The following is a 21,801-nucleotide window of genomic DNA, read 5'->3' as shown; positions in this document are numbered from 1 at the left end:
ACCAGTTTCTTCCGATATCATTGAGGTTTTGAGTGTCTCACGCATAGCTCCTCTATGTAGTAGTTGGCGAGAATGGTCCGTTGGTTCACAGGATGGCTAACGAGCAGATCGTGAAGATAAGGGATCGTTGCCAAGATGACATCGGCCCGAACTCAGTCGAGCGGTGACTCTTTCTTCCAGGCGATTATAGATGTTGTGTGACTCACCGGCAGCGATGTCGTTGGTTCTGGCGAGCAGGATTAAGCAGCTAGAAGGAGGCGAGAGGCCGCTGTACGTTACATTCAGGAGTTTGTCCCCGGGTTTACATATGCCAGTCACTTTGGTAGCCGGCGCTGCACCATGCCGGCCAGGAACCGGGCATGACTGTAACCCTCAATCAAAACATTCCTGAAGGAAAGCAACTGTCTTTTAATTTGGCCTTTCAATTTTGGCCTTCTACCAGGAGGGTGTTTGGGCGGATGGTTTACTATTGTTGCAGGTTATTATACGGGGATTTGTTGTTGAGCTGCATTAGTGGTTGCGATGGTTTTGAGAATGGGTGGTTTCTCGTTTATATTTTTTTGAGAGGTTCAAATCTATTCCTGGTCGTCATAGGAACATATTTTTTATTTTGACAGACAATCCAATCACCCGTCTCCTGAGAGTAGCCGCAGGAACACGCCCGGACCCCCCTCTCGGCCCGTAGACATTCAATCTCTGCCACGAGTACCTGAATAGTTGTCCTCAGATTGGTGGTCCCGAATCTCGGAGCACTGTGCGAGCTGACAGCAGGTGGTCACCGGTGGCTCGCACTGAACAGCGCAGTCTCTTACAGAAGCTCCCGCTGATACTCCGGACAGCGAAGATCTCGCAACGAAAATGTCATTTGTATAATGAAGAAGCTTTGTGTCCGATTGAATGGAATGATCGACAACCCTCATCAGTTCAACATTGAGCTGCCTTATCTGCTCCTTTAATCTACAGTTTTCTGACTTAAGTTTGTCAGCATCAGAGGCTCCCGACGAGGCGACAGGCGTAGGCACTTCGAGTGAGTTTGTAGTAGCGAGCAGGTCAGGTTTTGTTGCAGCGGCAGGGGTCGTATTCATTCCCGTAGACGTGTGGAACGCCAGTAGTCTCGCCCGCCGGTGAACCAATCGATGTGGAGGATCTGGTTGGAGTGGCGCTCAGCGCAGGGTCCGGCCCAGGCGTGGAGCAAGCAGGCGGAGTAGGTGAAGCAGCGTCGGTCGCAGACTGAGTCCTGGACAGCGGTGACAAAAGCGAACGCATGGTGACTGGGTGTTAGCGGTGACAAAAGCGAACGCATGGTGACTGGGTGTTCACCGCTGTGTTTTTTATTGCAAACTGTCAGTGCCGTTATATTTGGATCAGTTTTAATCGATGCGCTGCAAATTCTTTCCGAGACATCGCTAAGATATGTCTTCATTTTTTAAAAATTCTATGTTGTCTGTATTTAAAATTATTGTTAAAAAGAATACAGGGTTTCCCGGTTTTTGTTTTTTTCTGTTGTAAATTGCATATTTTTGTCAATAATAAATTAATGAATAAATAAATAAATAAAGATAAAATTACAAGTCAAGATTATTAAAAGAATCTAAGTAATAAATTAATAACAAATAAAACTTACTATATTAACAATAAAAACAGTTTCTCCACTGCAAAAAGGTACTTCTGTGGGAATCGAACCAATGTGTACTGAGTGCCGAGACTCTACTGTTACTGCCACGCAGGTAGACAAGATGTGGTACTTCTTGTTCATACGGCTCGTCGCTCTGTAGTTGTGTCCAAAACGTAGTTGCACAGTTGTATTACAAGTCTAACCTTGTTATTTTTGTGACTAGGTTTAGGGCTAAAACTTACAGAGAAATAAACTATCCAACTCACTGTAAGGCGTTATTCGCATCGGTAATTTAAAACGTGTTCTTCAGTAACTAATTCTAACAAAACTGTGACGTAAAACCTTGCAAAATTCCGTCTGTGCCCGTGCCGCGCTCGCGTGTACTTTCTTGACAGTATACTTTGATTATCAGTAGGATATTAATACGTACAGATTCGAAGACTCTAATTTTCATTTTATAGAGCCTAAAAGTTAGTTTTTGCTTTCAAAAATTATTTTTCAATGTTTGTTATTTTCACTTTTAATTTTTTATGTATAGAAAACGAGTTCAGGTACATTAAATCAGGTATGCTGATCGCCTGATTTTAATTTCTAACAATTATTCCACTCTATTCCCAACAATTTGAGTGCGGAATTACTAAATATATACTTGTAAACTTATTTTATTTCAGTTTCCTTATTTTATACACCTATTGTTATATTCATACATGTATTTCTTATAAATGTTAGAACCTTTTATCATATGCACATGTTAAAAAATTTATTTCCGATGATAAATAGACAGTTGAATCCACACTATAAGCTAAACATGTGAGTTACTATTTAAGATTTAGACAGGTTATAATATTTGAATCGATGATCGGAATTTTAAATAGGGTACTTTTATCACCGAACTAACCAATACCGCAAAGACAATACAAATTGTCAAAATACAATACAATGTCAGTTTTGTATTTGGACCCACACATAACTAACTCACTTTAAATTTTTAAGGTCTTGGTTATTTTCTGTGTGTTTAAGTATCAGAACGAAAAACGTTGGCTGTTAAGTTACATTTTTACAGCTCAGAGGATGATGTTTTGGATGAGATATCTAATAGAGTTATGAATGCATGCATAAACAAAGAGGTGGGCGGGAACCTTTAAGATTTTCTCAAACTGTAGAATTGAGAAAGTCCTTAACAATTCTCAGTTTAAATTAATATTAATACGTATAATATAATGAAAACGAGTTAATGATTGTTCTTAATAGATTAACAACAAATTTGACATTATCGTTTTAACAGGTACTTAGCTGGATGAGAGATATTCCGCATGTGAGTATGAATGGATATGATGTGATTGGTATCACTTGTAGTAAGAACCAGAACAACGGTGTGATTGTGTTTGTGAATTAATATGTTTGCGTGTTCGGAAGAAGTGAATTTGCATGGAGCACGTGTACTAGAGTGGACTTAAAGTTTGGTGGTGAGCAGCTATTGCTGCTTGCACTGTACATGAGTCCGTCCGGGCGACCTTGGGTTTTTATCTTGACGGTAGGCACCGGGTTGGATGGAGTCGCAGTGACTGGTTAGAGACATAAATTTTTGTATTTTAACAGATAAGCTCTCTCAAAGATAACTTGATACCCTGTTATGTAAGTTGTATCAATGTATCTACTAGTGTTTCAAAGTTTTCTAATGATATAAATCATATATTTATGAACATAAAAAAACGCAAATTCAGTCTAAATCCACAGTAATTCAATCAGAAATGACAAATCATTATTTTTCCGTTGCCTTGTTTCAACCAAGTTTGGTCAAAAATCCAGGTCAGATTTTGTTTAAAAATAAGAACAATTAACTTGACGTTCCATCTTATCTCTGGTAGAGATTGGTTTTCAGTACTAAACAATAGAGAGCTCGAATCAAGTTGTGAAACTTACGTCAAGCAGCTTCAGAATATTATCATATTGTGAACGAAGATATCACAATTTCCATACAAAATTAACCATATGAAATACCTTGGATAATTATCGGTTTGATCAGATCAATCTAGACCATAAATTAGATGAGCTACCGTTTTGTAAAGACAACCTTTCGACACTGCTTTGAAAACCCAATTTCAAATGGTCCTGACGTTTTAACAAAAAAATTTGTTCCTCAAAAAATTTAGGAAATTAGTGTAATAACATCAATGACTCGAAAAATTAAAATACGTGGTAAAATATTTTAAAAGCTATGGATATAAACAAAGATAAAGAAAGGATTCCAATTAATTGATCACTTCAATCAAGGGTCAACGAAAGATTAAAACTCTACGATGTAAAAGATGAAGCAGATTTGTTTAAGAAACATTACGCGAATGTCGGGGACAGCCCTAGCCCGGTTTTTTCCTGTAACCTGGGTCGTCACGACGATACTGAGTACCTGGTGGACGCTTACTTCCGGCTAGAATCTATAACGGGCCCCGAACTCCAGCACGTTGTCACGGATATGAAGGGCGGCTCGGTTCCTGGCAGAATTAACATTCTGGCCTAATTCCTTCAAATTCATTTGGCCTATTTAATTTTTCCCTAGCTTCATATAATAAATCAGAGTATTAATGAGGGCATTTTCCCAATCACTTTCAAACTTGGAAATGTAATCCGGTTTTATACAGGGTAAAGTAATGATCATGATTTTGGGCGGGACTTCCCAAGTACGTTTATTATTAACAGAAAAATTCATTAAATTTATCTAGAGTAATGAATGTGATAACATATAAAATATATCTTCTTACTGGCCGTTCTTAAATTGATATTTTTATTCTTTACGCCTCTGATAACTACTAAGTTACGTATTGAATACTGTTTACATTTCTTTCAGTGGCAATCCAAAATTTACCCAAAGAATTATATTGTTTTTTTACGGTTTTTTAGCTATTGAAATTATGGTATAAGAGCACAATCATATTTTAAAATTTTTGCTATAACCAATTTTAAAACAGCAGTTACCCATCCAAACAGCTGCCACGCTCGGCGTTGCTTGATCCCGTACCGCTACACTGTGCCATTGGCAAGAGGAAATTTTCGCTGCCGCAACTATAAAAAAACTAAGGTTCCTATGGGCTAATGAAACAAATCATAGGATTTAGTTACAAATATTTCTTTATCTAAACAGTGGTTTGCAAGAAGACCCTACGTGAACAAATATCCGTATTGTTTTATAGTACCTTGAGAATGAAATTATGTTCAGATCAAATATTTCCCCCATGTCTGAACTTCCTAGTTTAAAATGAGGATAAATCACTAAAACTAACTAAATATACTCGTATTATAATATGACAGTTAAAAGATCTAGATTGAATACTATAAGACTGACCTGTTTATCTCTAAGTCTGGTCTAAAATCACAACACAGTAACTTTAAACCAATGTCACTTTTGACATCAATAGATAAGATTCTCGAGAAATGTGTAAACATTCAGTTACCGAGTTACCTAAAGCAATTTCACATTGTAGCTAACGAACATTATGGTTTTAGAAAAGAAAAAAGTACATCCGATGCTTTAATTGACGCTACTAAGTTAATTTCACATACATAAAAAAACACGTTATAGTGACATTCCTAGACCAAGCTAAGGTTTTCGATTCCGTTAATAGAAGAAATCTCATTAGAAAACTGGAAATTACTGGAGTTAAGAATAAGGACGTGAGTCTCTACAGGAATTATTCTAGTACGATTATCTTTTTTACAATTTCTGTAAGTCAAATGTATGTATGTATTGTTTGGAAAATAATAAATTAAAATTAAATGAAACGTTTACTGGAATAAAGGTAATTCGAATTATATGTAGCCGAGCAGTCCGTAAAGTTAGTATTATAGTTTTACTATAGAAATTTCTTTAAGATCGTGCGAGATAAATTCGTTGAGTTTCAATTCTTTCATCTCACGTTTATGTCACGAAGATTATGAATTAGAATTAGTAACAATTTTCCAAGTCGCACTCAAAAAGGTTCCCACCTGTCAAAATCTACTCTGTGTTAGTTAAAACTTCTTTAACTGAAAATAACTATTAATTCTATTGGGCCATTAAAATGTAAGATATAAAGTATCTTGAAGTTTTTGTCTATTAATTAAAAAAATATATTAAACAAAATTATCTTCTTACAAAGTGATAAGTGAGCTTTGTTTAAATAGTCTCTAATAGTTTTAAAGACATATTAACGATTTAACGATTTCTCTAACGATCTAACATCAATAGATCGAGAACACTCTACTCCAATTTTTATTATGCATTTTTTTTCGTTAGTTTTCTTACTAAAAACTATCAGCTTTACTTTTTCAGCGTATCAACGTATTTATTTCTAAGAAACTAAAAATAAAATTCTAATTTGCTACGAGACAGATTTACAAAAATGTTGTATATTCCGTGCCTGGGGAGGAAATACACTATCATCTCAGATATATCTTAGTGTCAGATCTCAGTTTGATGACTAATAGTTTGTCTAAAACTGTAAATAAAAAGAGTACCTTTCTAATATGACATTAGAGTCTGTGGCATAATTAGAATATTGAAATTAAAATCGTCAACAAAGTAAATAGAATTTTTGTCCATTTATGATGGTTATGTATATGAGCGTTTAAATTTTATGGTGGTTATTTCCCTATAGCTATAACGTGTTTGTGTCACACTTTGTGTGTGGACCCCAAACCTAGACAATGGAGGTCAACCACCAGCGGCGGAAACACATACAATTACTGATTGCTTGTCTACAAATGTTTGCAGTTGTATATACAGTAAATATATCCTTTATAATGCCTTCGTATTAATAGCATGCCGAAAAAATTGTAACTTATATTGATTAGAATGTAATTTAATTATACTTTATAATCTCTCCTGCTGTGATATTTGAAATTGCAGACTTGTCCTTAATTCAAAAATATTTACCTTAGTGTGTCTTCCTCTCTAGAAGGACTTCCTGATACTTGGGACTCTTTGCAAGTCAGGTCAGTCCGGGCAGGTAGTCCCCCGCGGCGCTCGGAGTATCGATTTAAAATAGGACTCACAACACACAACCCTGAATGGTCAACCCAGGCGAGCCACACCGCCCGGTTCAGAAGGGCCGGTTTCGTCGTCGGCCTGTTGTAACTAACTTGGCATTTTGGTTGAAATAACCACAAACGCGCTCTAATTAAAATTCAAACCATTGATGTAAAAGGTACATGCACAATCAGCCACGTTGTTAGTCTAAATTTTCACGAAATGAGATCAACCCGGCGATGCCTCAGTTTGAAACTACTGTCGCTACGTTTAGCCTTATAGTTTGTTTATCGTATGATGGTTGTACCAGATCAGTATTCCAAGAACGCAAATTTAATATAATAGGCATTCCAAACTGGACAAAGCCTTCCCCTTTTCGTTAATATGTTCAATAGACTCTAATGCCTCTAATATGGAAGCTAATTTAAACATATCTACTGTCTTATTGAAATAAAATAGCGGGCAAACTTAACGCGGCTATTTTTTTTCAAAGGTCACTTTCATCGGGTACCAATCCCTCTTTTAGAAAAATATATATATAAAGAGCCTTTAGTTTCGTTATTAATTTATATTTGCATCTAGATAACTTCATTGCTTTAAGAAGTAACGCTAGTTGGCCACGCATCTGAGTCAGATTTTGCCATGGGGCCTTGCAGATTTTGCCTTGCATACCAATTGTATTTCTTTTACTAGTCGTATCCTGTCCGTTCATATAGGTGACTAATCAATACGAGGATCTTATCAAACAGAATAAGGAGGAAATTCGGTATAGAGAAGAACGATTGTACTAATAAACGATGCAGCGGTCACAGAGGAGAATTGATTTTGCGCTATTATTACTTGAAAGTATTAGGTCCGGCAACGAATACGCTAACGCTACAACTAGTTCGGGCCACCGTACTCTGCTGCATTGATAACACATTGAAACCTTATGAAAAATAAATTCCCCTTAAACTATAACCAAAAAAACCCCTTTTGATATCAAAACCATGGTGTTTACCAATTGACGGTAAGTTTATGGCTGACCAAACCGATATAGCAAAGTGCACTGATAGTCATTCTTTACTGAACAGACGATAGCAAAGCCGCATCTTCCGACTATTTATGTATACAACTACTAGATAGATAACTGCGCAATTTAAAATGTGTCTTGCCGACTGGGATTTTTGCATCTACCAGACGACAATAAGACGGCAGCTGCAGTAATTACGTATGTTGTGATCGCCTTGTTTTTTTTGTACTTGCTCAGTCAGGTACGTAGTTATACTGAATGTATGCTTAATAATCATGTATATTTTTACCCAGTGATAAAAGGTTTAAGGATCTTGAACTGAACATGAAGAATTAAAAATGATGAGCAAATCAAGAATTTATTCACTTCTTCTTGCTGTTTTGACTCAAATGTCACATGTTTTAAAAGATATACTTGTCACATCCGCTCGCAAATTGTAGAAAATTCATTGCTATTCGAGAGTAGGCATAGTTGGTACTTTTATTCTAATAATTTTTAAAATATAGGAATTCACACATTGGTAAAATCTTTTGAACTATTTGTAAATAGTGATTTATTCAAAGTTTAATATTTAGTGTTAAAAACAATCATTTTCACGGGGAAAATATTTACTTGAGATAACTACATTTTTAGTTATATATTATCCAAATACTACTACAAATCTCGATTACATTAAATATGTGCAAAAATGGATCTTGATAAAGAAGAATTATTTTCCTAACACGTAAAATGCAATCTTTTTAAAATATAACGCATCCTTCCTAGTTTATGAATTCATACAAACTGTGCAGGATGAACTAAAATCACTAATGCCTCTAAAATCAAGAACGGGAAAAGAATTGCAAGATAAGTTTTTTGCAATAAACCGTAATCAATCGAACATAATGTGAACACCTACCAACCACTCAGTAGCTAATCTCTCGTTATAACTATAAAGACATTGACGGTATCTAATGACCCTCACTTCCATATTAAACTCCCGGAACTATGAAAGGGCTCTGTTCACACAGAATATAAACTTAAACAATTGCAGTCCTTCCTGAAACCAGCCTTCTGAATCGTCCCTTTGCCGGCCCGAACCGAGGGGCAACTATTTATGCTCGGCGCAATCTAGCCAAATTTTGTTCCCAGAAGTTTTAAGAATGGCCTACTATGGCCTAATCCATCCTCATTTTGCGTATGGAATAATACTTTGGGGAAGTTATGCAAAAAACAATATGGAGCGCGTCTTTAGTTGTCTCAATCTCCTTTTGGTGTCCAAGGCTTTCTACTCTGTTCATAAATTCATGATAAGCCCCTGGGATATTTGAGAGTGCTGGATCTGAGGTCAATGCGATTGTGTCTTGAATGATTGTGTGAATTGTGAATATGAGGTTGCGTTAGTGTTTGGATAAATCGTGTAAATTTACTTGAACTATTGACTATTGCGATACGATGTAAAACATGTTTAAATAATGCAATAAAGAGATTATTATTATTTTATTAACGTTTACTGGGCTGACAAAATGATTTTGTGAAATTTTGTGCTCTTAATTGTCCCAGCGATTCATCATAAACTCGTCAACAGAGTAAAATGCCTCTGACACCAAAATAGTTTTGAACTGATCTTTAATTTTTTTTTAATTTTGTTGTTTAATACCTTCAGGTAGACTGTTATTAATCCGACACCAACTTGAGAAGGCAAATTTCTGAAAGCATTTCTTCTGTGTTGTTGGACTCGAAAGTTATCGAGTTACCTCTATTCCCATGATGGTGAAACCCCCCCCCCCCCTTTGATCTGGAGTAAAGGATCACCTTGAGAATATAGAACCAAGACAGAGTTAGTAACCCGACCTCCTTAAACGCATCTCTGCATGACTCTCTGGCTCTCAAACCCAAAATCATTCTCACAGTTCTTTTTTGGAGTCTGAAGACCCGTTCCAACTTGTGTTTTGCACAGCTACCCAGAGTTTAATTCCATACCCTAGATGAGGATAGATAAGACAAAAATATGCCGTTTTCAAGACTCCGATGGAGCAATACTGTACCAAGTTGCGAAGAGCAAAATTTTCTTATGCAATTTCTGTACATGCGTGGTCGATGTGATTATCCCAAGTCAAACCCCGATCTAACTACATTTCAAGGAATTTCGTGGTTTGTGTTTTTATTGTTTACATTGTTTACATGTTTTATACTGTAAAAGTTTCATTAAATCTAGAATACAGTAAATGTTTTGTTGATAGTGCTAATATTGACAGTGTCTTGCACTGAGCGCAAAAGAAAAAAAAAAAGACTTTTCCTGTAAAGTGACGTGACAAGCCAGGGTCATAATGGTCAGCTAGGCGAAAGACTCAAGAATGTATGTCAAATAATATTTTAAAACTATTTTTTAATTTGTAAGTAGCAGATTTGAGAATGTTATTGTATGGTGGGAGGGATGGCACAATTTCAAGTCTATAATATTTATTGAGACAATTTTTTTAAGGAAAACTGGTAATAATGATTTATTAAAGCGTCCTTAATATAAAAGCAGCAAATTATAGTATTGTGTTTGATGTGGATGGATGGGATTGAATTTAAAACCTTTGATAAATGTTTTATAAGAATTACATGTAGAGTAATATGAAATTATATTATATTGTTTACCGAGATTCGGCCGGCAAAGCAGGATTCGGGACGACTCAGACGAATTTCCAGAGGTTCATATCGGTTTGCTTCTGGAGTGTAAAACTCGTAGAATCATCTTTTACAGTCTATAGTTTTTATATTATATTTAAATACATCCATGACCTTTTTTATTGATACAAAAAGCCAATGTAGTTCCTAAATCTGGCAATAATACTAAATATGATTGTATAAACCTCCCACGTTTAAAATTTACCGTTCTATAGATCTCCCCGAGAAACAAACGGAAAGACACACATTTCTGCTTTAAAGATTTAGTGATAGATTTTATTTATGTACCATTGTTTATGTACAATTCAAAAATTTAGTTCAAACAAATTTAAAACCTTAGAAATTTATTAAATTAATGAATAGTGTTATTGTTATTGGTTCAAAATTAATGAAGCCTGTAACTCGAGGGGCTGGAAAAACTTAATTTATGATTCTCTGTCTATCTTTCCGAACGATATTCCGAAAACTAAATGTGCTGTTGACTTGATGGTCTTGATGGTTTCATGATGGTCTGTGTCACTCTATAGAGTTTTGGTTAGGCACTAGCCAGAGAGTAGTAATAACACTAATATTTTTGTTTCGTATTGCACACAAAACTTGTATACAAAATTGTACACTATAGATTAATAATACCTCATTTTTTTCTATTAATTAATTATTTGGGCAAGATATTCTTAAAATAAATAATAACTAAAGAAGAAGTTATCAACATACAAAAAGACAAGTTTTATTATATTTATTTATATATTATAGTTATTTTTTGTATAGTATTCAATTGTTACATAGTATTTATTTGTTTATACAGGGTGAGTGGCTCTTGGTGTGACAAATTTTTTTGGGTTATAACGCAATGTAAATGTGATACAAAGGCGGTTATAAAAAAGTCTAAACTCCAAAAATTAGGTCTGAAATAAATTATTTTCCAGTTTTTCTAAAAAACCCGTGTTTTTGTACATAAATCTGACATTTCTCAGCAACGTATAGACATATGTGAGCAAACTACATAATTTTTAGATTCTCCGTTAAATTTCATATTTGAAAAAGTTATCGGTTAAAACGGTAAGAAAAGAAAATTAAGCTTCAGATCGATTCAAATGACAAAGTTGCTAAGTTTCAGAAAAACTGAAATATCATTGAACCCCACATGTTTAACACACCCTGTACACAAGAATGTGTCAAGTGATAATAAAAACTTTGCCATTTAATAGGCTTTAAAATGGTATGCCATATGACCATAGTTAAGTATTCGGTTACATACCTTTATCGGTTTGAATATTAAAAAACATGCAAGCTACAAAAAGATTAAAACAATTTAATGACAACTGTACTTAATTTTTGTTTTATAAAACTGCCTCATAAAACAAGGAATTGAATATTACAAAAAAGTAAAGCACTTTAAAATAATTTGTGGATGCTAGTTACGGATTAATGGTCACATCCTTTATGAATTTTTTAATTTCTTATCTTATCACTTTCACCAGTATTATTGTACATTCATTCCTTATCTTGTTTTATAAGACCAGTGTCCACAAATTACTACCTCCAATAAACTATTTTTCTGTTCAATTTAGTCAAGTGTAGGCTGCCATGGAGTTCACTACTCGAGAATACGCTGATATGCACTTTATTTACGGGTTTTGTGATGGAATGCGCGTGCTGCCCAAAGAGAGTATCAAGCTCGCTATCCTGATCGGCGACTTCCCAGTCATTCTGTGTTCTCAAGACTCCATCAACGACTTGTGGAGGGAGGTACAGTTCACAAAAGATCTAACGAAGTAGGACACATTGTTCATGATGTAGGATTAGATGAAGTAGTTCTAAATTCAGTTAGGAATGATAGTAGTAGACAACTTGCTAGAGACGTAGGTGTATCACAATGGAAGGTTTTGGACATTTTGCATAAGAATAAGTTCCATCCATACCATTGTACGCCTGTTCAAGGTCTGAAAGCAACTGATTATGCTTCTAGAGTACAAATCACCCACATCGGACAAGGGAACAATCCTTTCAAACGCGTTTTAGTATTATGTTTGGTGTCGAGTCTTTGGCGACCAATTGATTGGCCCTCACATATTTGATGGAATTGTAAATGGAACAAACTACTTAGATTTGTTGCAATACGACCTACGTAACCTTCTAGATGGTTTGAAAAATGTTGAAAGAGACGAGCTTATATTCCAGCTGGATGGAGCCCCTCCACATTTTAATGCAACAGTACGTCAATGGCTGATTGAAAACTATCCCGAGTGGATTGGACGTGGGGGAACTGTCGCATGGCCTGCCCGATCTTCCGACCTTACGCCTATGGACTTTTTGTGTGGGGTTTTTTTAAGCAGGAAGTTTATTCCACCCCAGTAAACTCAGAAGAAGAATTACGAGGCAGAATCGGTCTGGCTGCTCAAAGGCTTCGGGAAAAACTGTCTTTTAAAATAACCGTAGGAGCAATGAGAAAGCGAGCAAGAGCTTGTGTGAGAAAAGAAGGTCGCCATTTTGAGAATGAACTGCAATGATTTTACTTTTAATGTTTTGTTTTCATGATGTATTCTAATTTTCATTTACCTTATTGATAATTGATTAAAGTTTCATTATTAAATATCTTTACTAATGCTCAAAAATTATGTTTATTATACCGTCCTAAGACTACTTAGTGTTAACCTATAACCTATACTGATTTTTTTTTAATGGCAAAACACTTAAATAGTTGGTATGACATACCTTGTTTTATGAGGCAGTTTTATAAAACATAAAAATTAAGTGCAGTTGTTATTAAATTGTTTTAATATTTTTGTAGCTTGCATGTTTTTTTTAATATTCAAACCAATAAAAGTATGTAACCAAATACTTAACTATGGTCATATGGCATACCATTTTAAAGACCATTAAATGGCAAAGTTTTTATATCACTTGACACATTCTTGTGTACAGGGTGTGGTAAACATGTGGGGTTCAATGATATTTCAGTTTTTCTGAAACTTAGCAACTTTGCCATTTGAATCGACCTGAAGCTTAATTTTCTTTTCTTACCGTTTGAACCGATAACTTTTTCAAATTAAAAATTTAACGGAGAATCTAAAAATTATGTAGTTTGCTCACATATGTCTATACGTTGCTGAGAAATATCAGATTTACGTACAAAAAACACGGGTTTTTTAGAAAAACTGAAAATAATTTATTTCAGACCTAATTTTTGGAGTTAGACTTTTTTATAACCGCCATTGTATCACCTTTACATTGCGTTATAACCCAAAAAAAAATTTGTCACACCAAGAGCCACTCACCCTGTATAGTAATTTAATTGTTGTTATAGTATAGTATTTATTTGTTATATAGTATTTAATTGTTATATAGTATTTATTTGTTATATAGTATTTGTATATTATTATTTTTTATTTTACACTATTTATTATTTGTTATGTTATATTTATTTAGTATGTTAGGTTACTTATTTAATGTGATTCACTAAGTTAACTGCAAAGTCATTGTTTTGTTAAGTTTCAAAAGTCACTTACCACAATTAATGATATTGTATTCAGGACACCATGGACACAGATTTCAATATATGAATGTGCTGTGGATATTGCCTCTCCCTTAAGGAAGGCAATATTATACGATACAAAATTTTATGACAATAGTATCTATTATGTCACCAAATATTGATATAACTGATGGGAAGTCATTGCCATTGTCTATGGTCTAATATTTGAATTTATACTGTTTTTTAGATTATAAGGTTTATTTGTTACATTGCTTAGTTATATTATTTTATTTTTAATTCTTCATAGTTTATTTATTGTTATAGGTCTTTTCTACTTTATAGTATATTTCTTGTTATAGGCCTTTTCTACTTCATAGTTTATACAATAAATTAATGAAATTGTTATTATTATTTCAATGTTATTGTTATTTTTACTGTTAATTATTTATAGTTCATATTATTGTTTCCGCTTAAAAATCTATAGATCATCCTAGTGCATAGTTCCAGAATTGTTGTTACTTACCATGGCAAACAGGTTTTTTATTTGTTAACAGTTTATTATTTTTTGTCGCTTTCTGCTCAAAAATGTTTTGATATAATGATTAAGCTAAAAAAAGTGTAATTTTTGAATTGTCTCTATTTTATATTGGATTAAAAGTTAATGGTGGTGGGAGATAAAAATGGACGACTGCAAAATGTTTCAAAGCTTGTAACATGTTAACTGTCAACAACTTTTCCCGCACGCGCCCTGTGAGGCGCATTGGGATTTGTGAGATTTATGTACTAAAAATGTTGACTTGAATAAAGAGTTTTGAACTTGAAATTGAAAAAGTAAATATTTGTATCGTGAATGCTTAGCTGTTAGCTGTGATATTTTTAGGAAAGGGGTAAATTTATTTAATTAACAATAAATTCAACATTTTCAAAAATAATATTTTGGCCTGACAAATTGCCCCCTTGTGCATACTAGTATGTCTAAATTTATTTTAAATCATAAACACACTACAACGAATTTTTTATGTATCAAAGGAATTTTTATTTTGGAAAATTAGCATTTCTTTGTTGTACTCTTTATTTTCCTCAAAAGGTTTTAACCAATACCACACAGTTAGAAAACATTTTATAATATTCTTTTTAATATGCACTGTTAAGATATTATAATTGCGTTATCGTCTTCAATTCAAGAGTATTTTCTTATTGATCCGTTCTCTCTGGAGCGGTTTCCCTGATATTTATGACTCCAGGCTATCGCTTTCCAGATAATAAACGCGGCCACTCAGAACACTCAAACCATTGAAAACCGTTGGCCTAACATAATATCAACTTACATGATGTTTCCATTTCCAATTGGCTAATATAATGAAAAATCTGTCATAAAACAATCATTTTCCAAACTCCTGCCTATCATGAAAATTTACATTGGACTAAAATCCTAATTACAGTTAAAAATATTGACATGCGTAGATATTAACTTCTTTATCATTCAGCTAACGCACTTCTCCCTGTCTACAGTGTCATAAACATCGTTAAAAAATTCAATACTCATGCGATAATTTTAATACACGCTGTTCTAATGTATTGATAAGACTTTACCAACCACGTCATTCATAAGAGGGCGCAATGAAAGCTGATTAAAAAGAGGAAGGAAATTACTTTGCTTGCTCTCAATCTGAAGTATAGGTTAGATTGCATCTTGAACCTAATGCATAGATGACCACTGCGGTGCTGGCTCGGTATATTCATCACTGCATTGACAGATTAGGTTCTATTACTTCCTTCGGTGCTCAGTGCACAGTTTTCAGCTCTGCGATCACAGCAAGCACTGCATTCAGTGCAGGTGCAGGACACCGAGGAAACTCGCTTCCGGTCTTCTGTCAAGAACAGGGCGTGCGCGAGTGAGCGAGAGAGAGAGAGAGCGAGCAGTCGAATGACAAAGACATGAACATCCGCCCCGCTGACCAACATAGTTACTCTTACTACCACTACGACGCGACAATAGTACTCCTGTCCGGCGGTGACCGTGGTCAGCACCTCCTGCACTTGGTCAAAGATTCATTCATGAGTTTTTCTAAAACAATTCAATATAAACTAACGCTCGCTCACACTTAACTCTGTGTTAGCAGCCGATCTTTAAGGTTCACTTTTTGATTATTCCTAATGACTGCAATTTTGGGTATTAAAAAAATTGTTTTATATTCATCTCTCTCATAACCAGAACTAAAAACTGTTAATGATAAAGATATGAATTTTTAAAGTAGGTGCAAGTAGTCTGTCTGAAGAAAAATGTCATGAATTTATTTATAACACATTTTTTAACTATTTATATATTTTGTTAAAACATTTTAAAGCTACATTTAGTCTTAACAAATTTAATTTTCTCAAATCATTAATTAAGAAATGTTACGTCCTGAAGTTACTATTTATCTACGTACTGTACAAAATTCACTTTTTTATCATCGGCATCGGCCCGTTTAATTTGGACTTCACCACAAACATTTTCTCATTTAAACATATATTAATCGTAAAAATCCTTTAATATTGCTGTATCCCTGTATTATTAACTTATTCCCTTACGACTTATATTGAGGTAATATGTGACAAGCTCTTATATGTGTTGCCTTTGTTAAACCTTCTGTTTAAACGCAGAGTATAACCGAGACCTCGGTTTTGCAAATGATAATGTAGAGTGTGAACGGATTTTCTAAGTCTTCTTATTATTCTACTTGGAGATATCTATGATTTGATGTAACTCATTATGTAGTGAGGAAATATTTCCTCCCGTGTTTAGTGACTTTAAATTAGTATTTAGTGGTTTCTTGCAATAAGACGGAAACGTTTATATGTTATTTGGAGAAAGGAATGCAAGTATGATCGTTGGACAAAAATGCAGTTAATTATAAACGAAATGGGTTAAGTGAAAGGTTAACATCAAAAGTTACAGTATATATTTAACATTTAATGGTAAATAAGAAGCAGTATTGCGCAATGGCGTTCCCGTAGCGTTTAAATGTTGATAGGGTTTAAATCCAATCAAATAGGTCTCAGTTCCATATAGGACATATTTGGTTAGGGATCATAAGTACTATCAGACACAGAACTTTGTGACACACTTTTGAGAACGTCTTCCTTTAAGATTTATGCACGAGACTTAGTGCAAACAAATATTCTAAACTCTAGGATAGAAGCAGTGATTTAACGCGATTTACTGACTGTTTATCCATCGCATTATACATAACAGAGATTAGGAGCATTTGATAGTGATGCTTCCTTTCCTGGGAAGGAGCGGTGGATTTCCCATATGATATTTTTCTTATATGGAGTTAATCTTCATTCGTTCATAACTGTTATGATATTTACTATGTGTGCTCTATATAGGTTTATTTGAAAAATTTGCCATTTATTCTGGGATTGGTATCCGCAAAGCAATGTTGAGCGACCATCTATCTTATCGCTTATTGCCAGGTTCACATCTTAAGGAAATTCTTTAAAGCTTAAAAAATTTTATTAATTTTCATTTCTCATTTTAAATACGTTTAAAAACATTTGTTATTTTTATTAACATCATGTTATTAACCTTAATTAGTAAAAATAACACAAATAGGACAATATTCGTATTGTTTTTGCTAACATGAACCATAACAAAAAACAAATTACTTTGTAAGTGTTACTATTTTTCAGGAAAATTTTGATTTAATTAAAATAAATAAATACGGGAAAACTAAGGCGTGGCGTTGAAGTTTTCAAAATCAAGCAACATTGGAAACCTCTGCTATATTTATCCCATAATAGTATATTTAGCTGTTATTACTGTGTCGTGTAGTGTTTTAAATCGATAGAAATATGTTGAATTCATTATCATTAAAAAAATTTACTAATTGATAATAAGGATAATACATTTTACAGTACTTGCTAGAAAAGTGGCTTGTGAGAATATCATTAATTTATTTCATAATAAAATTCTTAAATTATATTTGATTTAAATATAGACATTTTTAAGATATGTGTAATTTTAAATATGTAATAATTTATGAACTAATTTTGTCCTATTCTGAAGTTCTAAATTACGTACAAAAATAAAATTTAATATATCCATCCGTTTTTTTTGGTCCTAATTCACGAACTCGACAAATATTTTCTACATTCAATGTATGTAGGTCTTAAAAGCCATTAATAATGCTTTATATCTACGAGGAGTGGTCTGAAAAGTTTCCGACCTAACAAACATGACATAATTTGTGAAATAAAAAAAAAAATAAACATAGTCTGCTTGTCACTCTACATACTTCTATCAGCGATACCATCTCTGTAACCCGTTTAAAAATTGTACTCGGGAATATTTCTCTGAAAAATAATTGTTCACGTAGGTGATTGCCTCTTCATTTGACGATCATCTTTGTCCTCCGAGCGCAATTTTGAGATGAAGGAACGAAAAGAATTCGCTTGGGACTGGATCTGGTGAGTAAGGCGGATGGTTAAGCAGTTAAACCCGTAATTCATGGATTTTCGCCATCAGAACCGCTAAGGGTCGAGAAGGTTCGTAGCCTTGGTGAAACAGTATATTCTTTTCCTACAAATGTGGGCGTTTCTTTTAAAAGATTCTACCTTTACCTTGTCAAGTAATGATGGATAGTATTGCTCCTGTTATGGTTTCCTTTTTGAAGCTAATTGATAAATTAATTCTATTAATATCGCATAAACACTCGTCATCTCTTTCCTAACCAAAGAAGCAGCTTTTTTTCTTTTTTTGAGTCGGTTCCCTTCTTGTATTTTTCTTTCGGGAGGTAATAATGGGGTAGTCAAGTTTTATCTACAGTAATTAATCAACGCCAGAAGAGCGTTGGAAATGTTCATCCTAAAACCTTTTTGGTCTAACGTGAGCAAACGCGACAGTTTTCTCATGCCTAAATGTTGGTTTAAAATGTGATAAACACGTTCTTTAGAAATATAACCTCTGATATATTTTTCACTTTAATTCGGTGGTCGTCTATCACCATTTTGGTTAACTTTGTCGATGATTTCATGGGTATTTGCAGTTTTTGGACGTCCCGAACGTTCATCGTCTCCCAAGATCTTATGGCCATTTTTAAATGAAGCAGATCAAAATTTCACTGAGGTAAATAATTGTGCAGAGTTTCCATACACAGAATCCAACTCATATTTTATTTGAGAAGGCGTATTGCCTTTCAAACACAAATATTTAATGGCAGCACGTAATCGGGTCCATATCACAAAAACACTCATATCAACTCACTCGACTGTTACATAAAAACGGCGCGTCGAAAACAGCTAAAACTTCTCTGAGTAACTGTCAACAGACGAAATTCAGTAGCTTTTGTTAACGAAGCTTCCATCTTCACGTTCAGAAAGCAAACTTTTCAGACCACCCTCATATATTATTAACTAACTCCGATATGTTTAATACAAAATTAGAATGTGAAAAGATTTATGTTGCTTTTATGTACCATCTTTTAATGCAGAGTGTAACGAAGAGTTGGTTTTAGCATCTGTGAATGTAGAGTGTGAACAGACCTTAGCTACATTTTATGGTTTTATATTATGCTATATGGAGATATTCCTGTGTAATACCTCATTGTGTAATACCATAATATTTCTTCCTAAATTCGTTAACTTTAAATTAGTGCTCAGTGGTTTCTTGCAATCAAACATTTAATATGTAATTTGAGGAAGTAAATTCTTGTATGATTGTTAAATAAAATACAAACCATAACCAGAATAGGCTAAAGTAGTTAAAAGACTAAAATCACATGTTACCATTCTATATTGAAAATTAAAGGGCCAATTAAAAAGGGGTAATATAAGAAACAGTATTGTGCATTGGCCTTCTGTGTTCTTAAAATTGGTTAAAGGTGCCAATGAACTAAAAAATAGGCGAATTTAATGAAATAATAAAAATTTGTGCGCACTTATTTCCATAAAACATTTAGGGAAAAGGAATAAAATTTAAAAACTTTACAATTAAAGTTGCAGTACCTGAGAACTATTAATTTTATAAGATCAGCTCAAGGTTTTGTCCACAATAAATTGAAATGTCAAGACCTTATTTGTATAAACTTGGTATAATGTTTATTTGTTAGCTGTTAGTGGAATTCAACTCCCTTCAATATCACATAGTTATAATTTATTTTTTTATGGCAGGTTTATTATAAAATGTACAAACTTTTATTTTTCATCTCATTCCGTATTTATAATTTTAGTAGATAAATATGTTGCTGGTTATCTTATAGTATAAATTGGTAGATTTAATTCAGCAGTTAGTATAGAATTAGTAGGCATATACGTGTATACATTCCTGGTCCCTGATCATATTCGAAAATTAGTTTAAATTTAAAAACAATTCTTAGATTTAAGTTCATCATTAATGATTGGTGTATTATTTTTAAAATAATATTAATGTAGAATATTACATTTCTTTTAGTGTGGTGATATAATTGTGATGTAGATATTTAAAATTTTTTAAAATAAAAAATACTTTGAAGAGTGCTTATTAAAATTTTGTGATATTCTGGGCAATAATAAAAAAACTGTGATTTTATTCCTATTTCAATGACAATCCCATTCGCTGATTTTTCTGACCACACAAACTACCCAGCAATTAATTGAGGACGCTTGAAGCATAGTATTCTCCTGTGCGTTAAACCCAGCACCACTGTCAATTAACTTTATATGTTATAAATTTACTTACAAGACAAAGCGGACCCATTAAACAAATCTAAAAACATGTATTTGATGACAAAAATGCGACACCATAGATAAATATTTACTTACATTTTAAAAACGATTGCACTGTTTGCTATATCTATTTATAATTATAAATGGAAAAAAATAGTTTAAAATGCAAAAATCTATTTAATGCGTATGATTTAGAAAATGTTCATTCTATTGAAATATATGTTTAATATTATGATAATACAGACAAAATGTCTGGTGGGTTAATAAGGGAGCGCCCTACAGATCAGGATGCAAACTAGCAATTTATGTTTTAGTTATTAAAGTTATCCAAGAAATTTCTCGTTACTTTTAAGTCTAAGGTAATATTATTTGATTAACCTTAAAATTAAATATAAAATATGTTAAATTAATGCATCATGGACTTGGAGTTTTTACCAAACGAAAGGCAAAGGTAACAGGTCATTTCAGATTAATTTACAATCCAAAAGGGCAGATGCATGGTCCCTTCCCCTCTTTCTCCCACCCACTGAACCACACGGACCCGCCGGAAAGAGCCAAAACATGTACCCGCTTAAATTGAGTGCGGTGTATAAAAAGGACCAACATGGACCCGCTCATTACACGCGGGACTCCAGCATGTAGGACACAAGTTTATTTATACTATTAAAAAATATTTAAGCATAACATTTTATCAAGCAAGTTATAAAAAACATAAATGTTAATGCTTGGAGAACAAATCATAATACGGTTATATGGCGGTTTTTAAATATGGGGGGCTTGATGGAACCTGCATGGGTCGCTGTATAACACGAGGACCATCAAGTGCCTCGTTTCCGTAAATATTATATATATATATATATCAATACAGGGTGTTTTATTTTGTGCGTGCAGCGCGCAAACACCTCAAAATATATCCTTTAATGCGGTTTGTGGCATTCAATTCTCAGATAAGCTATTACCTTTAATAATTCTGTATCACAAGGTATAGGCTTCCATTTAAGAATATTCACGATACCCTCGGCAGGGAACTCGTGAGACACCACCGTTGGTCGCGGTGACATAACAAAACATTGTTCCATAAAGTAGATGGCCCAATCTCTCCCATCACGATTGTAAGAGGTTTCGCAAAATTTATATTTAAGATTATTAAAGGATTATATCGCGCGCTCGCTCGCGAGTGGGTGTTTCCCAGACATAATATTACAACTGTATATATATATATATATATATACTATATTATATATATTATATAGTTAAATATAAATAATCAGTATTTTAACAGTTTTCAAAATCAAATCTCAAAAATGAATATAATAAACATTAGGGGTTTTATATATATATATATATATATA

This window comes from Homalodisca vitripennis, unplaced genomic scaffold, assembly GCF_021130785.1.
Source record: "Homalodisca vitripennis isolate AUS2020 unplaced genomic scaffold, UT_GWSS_2.1 ScUCBcl_1677;HRSCAF=5604, whole genome shotgun sequence".
NCBI classification, from domain to species: domain Eukaryota; kingdom Metazoa; phylum Arthropoda; class Insecta; order Hemiptera; family Cicadellidae; genus Homalodisca; species Homalodisca vitripennis.
The sequence above is the reverse complement of the archived record's forward strand: the minus strand, read 5'-3'. Positions refer to the sequence as shown.